Genomic DNA, 8832 nt, shown 5'->3' with positions numbered 1-8832 from the left:
TACATTACACAGTACAGTTACACACATAACACTATCTAATAAATATACATTACACAGTACAGTTACACTCATAATAACACTATCTAATAAATATACATTACACAGTACAGTTACACTCATAATAACACTATCTAATAAATATACATTACACAGTACAGTTACACACAATATAACACTATCTAATAAATATACATTACACAGTACAGTTACACTCATAATAACACTATCTAATAACTATACATTACACAATACAGTTACACTCATAATAATACTATCTAATAAATATACATTACACAGTACAGTTACACACAATATAACACTATCTAATAAATATACATTACACAGTACAGTTACACACATAATAACACTGTCTAATAAATATACATTACACAGTACAGTTACACTCATAATAACACTGTTTAATAAGTATACATTACACAGTACAGTTACACATATAATAACACTGTCTAATAAATATACATTACACAGTACAGTTACACTCATATTAACACTGTCTAATAAATATACATTACACAGTACAGTTACACACATAACACTATCTAATAAATATACATTACACAGTACAGTTACACTCATAATAACACTATCTAATAAATATACATTACACAGTACAGTTACACTCATAATAACACTATCTAATAAATATACATTACACAGTACAGTTACACACAATATAACACTATCTAATAAATATACATTACACAGTACAGTTACACTCATAATAACACTATCTAATAACTATACATTACACAATACAGTTACACTCATAATAATACTATCTAATAAATATACATTACACAGTACAGTTACACACAATATAACACTATCTAATAAATATACATTACACAGTACAGTTACACACATAATAACACTGTCTAATAAATATACATTACACAGTACAGTTACACTCATAATAACACTGTTTAATAAGTATACATTACACAGTACAGTTACACATATAATAACACTGTCTAATAAATATACATTACACAGTACAGTTACACTCATATTAACACTGTCTAATAAATATACATTACACAATACAGTTACACACATAATAACACTATCTAATAAATATACATTACACAGTACAGTTACACACATAATAACACTGTCTAATAAATATACATTACACAGTACAGTTACACTCAATATAACACTATCTAATAAATATACATTACACAGTACAGTTACACTTATAATAACACAATCTAATAAATATACATTACACAGTACAGTTACACACATAATAACACTATCTAATAAATATACATTACACAGTACAGTTACACACATAATAACACTATCTAATAAATATACATTACACAGTACAGTTACACACATAATAACACTATCTAATAAATATAAATTACACAGTACAGTTACACACATAATAACACTATCTAATAAATATACATTACACAGTACAGTTACACACATAATAACACTATCTAATAACAATATATTACACAGTACAGTTACACACATAATAACACTATCTAATAAATATACATTACACAGTACAGTTACACTCATAATAACACTATCTAATAAATATACATTACACAGTACAGTTACACACATAATAACACTGTCTAATAAATATACATTACACAGTACAGTTACACTCATATTAACACTGTCTAATAAATATACATTACACAATACAGTTACACTCAATATAACACTATCTAATAAATATACATTACACAGTACAGTTACACACAATATAAAACTGTCTAATAAATATACATTACACAGTACAGTTACACTTATAATAACACAATCTAATAAATATACATTACACAGTACAGTTACACACAATATAACACTGTCTAATAAATATACATTACACAGTACAGTTACACTTATAATAACACAATCTAATAAATATACATTACACAGTGCAGTTACACACATAACACTAATAAATATACATTACACAGTACAGTTACACACAATATAACACTATCTAATAAATATACATTACACAGTACAGTAACACACATAATAACACTCTCTAATAAATATACATTACACAATACAGTTACACACATAATAACACTATCTAATAAATATACATTACACAGTACTGTTTCACACATAATAACACTATCTGATAAAAATTATTTTTAAAAAATTGCACAAAATGATAGAGCAGGGGATCTTATCCCTGTCTGACATGGAATCTAGTCCGTGTTGAGTGTAGTGGGTGGGTTGTTAGTACTCACTATTTAAGAAGTTGTAAGCCTGTTATTATCCTCTTTTGGTTCCAGTTTGTTGCACTGTGTTTTTCCCTTGCACTCTCCTCTTTGCCGTGCTGTTTTTTTTCCTTGCAGGTATAGAGGAGTGGCGGCACTGAGGATGTTTTTTTAACACTGTCTAATAAATATACATTACACAGTACAGTTACACACATAACACTATCTAATAAATATACATTACACAGTACAGTTACACACATAATAACACTATCTAATAAATATACATTACACAGTACAGTTACACTCATAATAACACTATCTAATAAATATACATTACACAGTACAGTTACACACAATATAACACTATCTAATAAATATACATTACACAGTACAGTTACACTCATAATAACACTATCTAATAACTATACATTACACAATACAGTTACACTCATAATAATACTATCTAATAAATATACATTACACAGTACAGTTACACACAATATAACACTATCTAATAAATATACATTACACAGTACAGTTACACACATAATAACACTGTCTAATAAATATACATTACACAGTACAGTTACACTCATAATAACACTGTTTAATAAGTATACATTACACAGTACAGTTACACATATAATAACACTGTCTAATAAATATACATTACACAGTACAGTTACACTCATATTAACACTGTCTAATAAATATACATTACACAATACAGTTACACACATAATAACACTATCTAATAAATATACATTACACAGTACAGTTACACACATAATAACACTGTCTAATAAAAATACATTACACAGTACAGTTACACTCAATATAACACTATCTAATAAATATACATTACACAGTACAGTTACACTTATAATAACACAATCTAATAAATATACATTACACAGTACAGTTACACACATAATAACACTATCTAATAAATATACATTACACAGTACAGTTACACACAATATAACACTATCTAATATATATACATTACACAGTACAGTTACACTCATAATAACACTATCTAATAACTATACATTACACAATACAGTTACACACATAATAACACTCTCTAAAAAATATACATTACACAGTACAGTTACACACATAAGAACACTATCTAATAAATATACATTACACAGTACAGTTACACACAATATAACACTATCTAATATATATACATTACACAGTACAGTTACACTCATAATAACACTATCTAATAAACATACATTACACAGTACAGTTGCACACATAATAACACTATCTAATAAATATACATTACACAGTACAGTTACACACAATATAACACTATCTAATATATATACATTACACAGTACAGTTACACACATAATAACACTATCTAATAAACATACATTACACAATACAGTTACACACATAATAACACTCTCTAATAAATATACATTACACAGTACTGTTACACTTATAATAACACTGTCTAATAAATATACATTACACAGTACAGTTACACACATAATAACACTATCTAATAAATATACATTACACAGTACAGTTTCACTCATAATAACACTCTCTAATAAATATACATCACACAATACAGTTACACACATAATAACACTCTCTAATAAATATACATTACACAGTACTGTTACACACATAATAACACTGTCTAATAAATATACATTACACAGTACAGTTACACACATAATAACACTGTCTAATAAATATACATTGCACAGTACAGTTACACACATAGTAACACTACCTAATAAATATACATTACACAGTACAGTTACACTCATAATAACACTCTCTAATAAATATACATTACACAATACAGTTACACACATAATAACACTAACTATTAAATATACATTACACAGTATAGTTACACACATAATAACACTATCTGATAAATATGCATTACACAATACAGTTACACACATAATAACACTATCTGATAAATATACATTACATAGTACAGTCACACACATAATAACACTCTCTAATAAATATACATTACACAATACAGTTACACACATAATAACACTCTCTATTAAATATACATTACACAGTACTGTTACACTCAATATAACACTATCTAATAAATATACATTACACAGTACAGTTACACACATAATAACACTATCTAATAAATATACATTACACAGCACAGTTACACACATAACACTAATAAATATACATTACACAGTACAGTTACACACAATATAACACTATCTAATAAATATACATTACACAGTACAGTTACACACATAATAACACTCTCTAATAAATATACATTACACAATACAGTTACACACATAATAACACTCTCTAATAAACATACATTACACAGTACTGTTACACACATAATAACACTATCTGATAAAAATTATTTTTTAAAAATTGCACAAAATGATAGCGCAGGGGATCTTATCCCTGTCTGACATGGAATCTAGTCTGTGTTGAGTGTAGTGGGTGGGTTGTTAGTACTCACAGTACTCACAGTACAGTTACACACATAATAACACTATCTAATAAATATACATTACACAGTACAGTTACACACAATATAACACTATCTAATATATATACATTACACAGTACAGTTACACACATAATAACACTATCTAATAAACATACATTACACAATACAGTTACACACATAATAACACTCTCTAATAAATATACATTACACAGTACTGTTACACTTATAATAACACTGTCTAATAAATATACATTACACAGTACAGTTACACACATAATAACACTATCTAATAAATATACATTACACAGTACAGTTACACTCATAATAACACTCTCTAATAAATATACATCACACAATACAGTTACACACATAATACCACTCTCTAATAAATATACATTACACAGTACTGTTACACACATAATAACACTGTCTAATAAATATACATTACACAGTACAGTTACACACATAATAACACTGTCTAATAAATATACATTACACAGTACAGTTACACACATAGTAACACTACCTAATAAATATACATTACACAGTACAGTTACACTCATAATAACACTCTCTAATAAATATACATTACACAATACAGTTACACACATAATAACACTATCTAATAAATATACATTACACAGTATAGTTACACACATAATAACACTATCTGATAAATATACATTACACAATACAGTTACACACATAATAACACTATCTGATAAATATACATTACACAATACAGTTACACACATAATAACACTATCTGATAAATATACATTACATAGTACAGTCACACACATAATAACACTCTCTAATAAATATACATTACACAATACAGTTACACACATAATAACACTCTCTATTAAATATACATTACACAGTACTGTTACACTCAATATAACACTATCTAATAAATATACATTACACAGTACAGTTACACACATAATAACACTATCTAATAAATATACATTACACAGTACAGTTACACACATAACACTCATAAATATACATTACACAGTACAGTTACACACAATATAACACTATCTAATAAATATACATTACACAGTACAGTTACACACATAATAACACTCTCTAATAAATATACATTACACAGTACAGTTACACACATAATAACACTCTCTAATAAATATACATTACACAATACAGTTACACACATAATAACACTCTCTAATAAATATACATTACACAGTACAGTTACACTTATAATAACACAATCTAATAAATATACATTACACAATACAGTTACACACATAATAACACTCTCTATTAAATATACATTACACAGTACTGTTACACTCAATATAACACTATCTAATAAATATACATTACACAGTACAGTTACACACATAATAACACTATCTAATAAATATACATTACACAGTACAGTTACACACACACATAACACTAATAAATATACATTACACAGTACAGTTACACACAATATAACACTATCTAATAAATATACATTACACAGTACTGTTGCACACATAATAACACTATCTGATAAAAATTATTTTTAAAAAATTGCACAAAATGATAGAGCAGGGGATCTTATCCCTGTCTGACATGGAATCTAGTCCGTGTTGAGTGTAGTGGGTGGGTTGTTAGTACTCACTATTTAAGAAGTTGTAAGCCTGTTCTTATCCTCTTTTGGTTCCAGTTTGTTGCACTGTGTTTTTCCCTTGCACTCTCCTCTTTGCCGTGCTGTTCTTTTTCCTTGCAGGTATAGAGGAGTGGCGGCACTGAGGATGTTTTTTTAACACTGTCTAATAAATATACATTACACAGTACAGTTACACTCAATATAACACTATCTAATAAATATACATTACACAGTACAGTTACACACATAACACTATCTAATAAATATACATTACACAGTACAGTTACACTCATAATAACACTATCTAATAAATATACATTACACAGTACAGTTACACACAATATAACACTATCTAATAAATATACATTACACAATACAGTTACACTCATAATAATACTATCTAATAAATATACATTACACAGTACTGTTACACACAATATAACACTATCTAATAAATATACATTACACAGTACAGTTACACACATAATAACACTGTCTAATAAATATACATTACACAGTACAGTTACACTCATAATAACACTGTTTAATAAGTATACATTACACAGTACAGTTACACACATAATAACACTGTCTAATAAATATACATTACACAGTACAGTTACACTCATATTAACACTGTCTAATAAATATACATTACACAATACAGTTACACACATAATAACACTATCTAATAAATATACATTACACAGTACAGTTACACACATAATAACACTGTCTAATAAATATACATTACACAGTACAGTTACACTCAATATAACACTATCTAATAAATATACATTACACAGTACAGTTACACTTATAATAACACAATCTAATAAATATACATTACACAGTACAGTTACACACATAATAACACTATCTAATAAATATACATTACACAGTACAGTTACACACAATTTAACACTATCTAATATATATACATTACACAGTACAGTTACACTCATAATAACACTGTCTAATAACTATACATTACATAATACAGTTACACACATAATAACACTCTCTAAAAAATATACATTACACAGTACAGTTAAACACATAAGAACACTATCTAATAAATATACATTACACAGTACAGTTACACACAATATAACACTCTCTAATATATATACATTACACAGTACAGTTACACTCATAATAACACTATCTAATAAACATACATTACACAGTACAGTTGCACACATAATAACACTATCTAATAAATATACATTACACAGTACAGTTACACACAATATAACACTATCTAATATATATACATTACACAGTACAGTTACACACATAATAACACTATCTAATAAACATACATTACACAATACAGTTACACACATAATAACACTCTCTAATAAATATACATTACACAGTACTGTTACACTTATAATAACACTGTCTAATAAATATACATTACACAGTACAGTTTCACTCATAATAACACTCTCTAATAAATATACATCACACAATACAGTTACACACATAATAACACTCTCTAATAAATATACATTACACAGTACTGTTACACACATAATAACACTGTCTAATAAATATACATTACACAGTACAGTTACACACATAATAACACTGTCTAATAAATATACATTACACAGTACAGTTACACACATAGTAACACTACCTAATAAATATACATTACACAGTACAGTTACACTCAAAATAACACTCTCTAATAAATATACATTACACAATACAGTTACACACATAATAACACTAACTATTAAATATACATTACACAGTATAGTTACACACATAATAACACTATCTGATAAATATGCATTACACAATACAGTTACACACATAATAACACTATCTGATAAATATACATTACATAGTACAGTCACACACATAATAACACTCTCTAATAAATATACATTACACAATACAGTTACACATATAATAACACTCTCTATTAAATATACATTACACAGTACTGTTACACTCAATATAACACTATCTAATAAATATACATTACACAGTACAGTTACACACATAATAACACTATCTAATAAATATACATTACACAGTACAGTTACACACATAACACTAATAAATATACATTACACAGTACAGTTACACACAATATAACACTATCTAATAAATATACATTACACAGTACAGTTACACACATAATAACACTCTCTAATAAATATACATTACACAATACAGTTACACAGATAATAACACTCTCTAATAAATATACATTACACAGTACTGTTACACACATAATAACACTATCTGATAAAAATTATTTTTTTAAAATTGCACAAAATGATAGCGCAGGGGATCTTATCCCTGTCTGACATGGAATCTAGTCTGTGTTGAGTGTAGTGGGTGGGTTGTTAGTACTCACAGTACTCACAGTACAGTTACACACATAATAACACTATCTAATAAATATACATTACACAGTACAGTTACACACAATATAACACTATCTAATATATATACATTACACAGTACAGTTACAC

Source organism: Bombina bombina, chromosome 7 (genome assembly GCF_027579735.1).
Source record: "Bombina bombina isolate aBomBom1 chromosome 7, aBomBom1.pri, whole genome shotgun sequence".
Classification (NCBI taxonomy): Eukaryota; Metazoa; Chordata; class Amphibia; order Anura; family Bombinatoridae; genus Bombina; species Bombina bombina.
The sequence above is the reverse complement of the archived record's forward strand: the minus strand, read 5'-3'. Positions refer to the sequence as shown.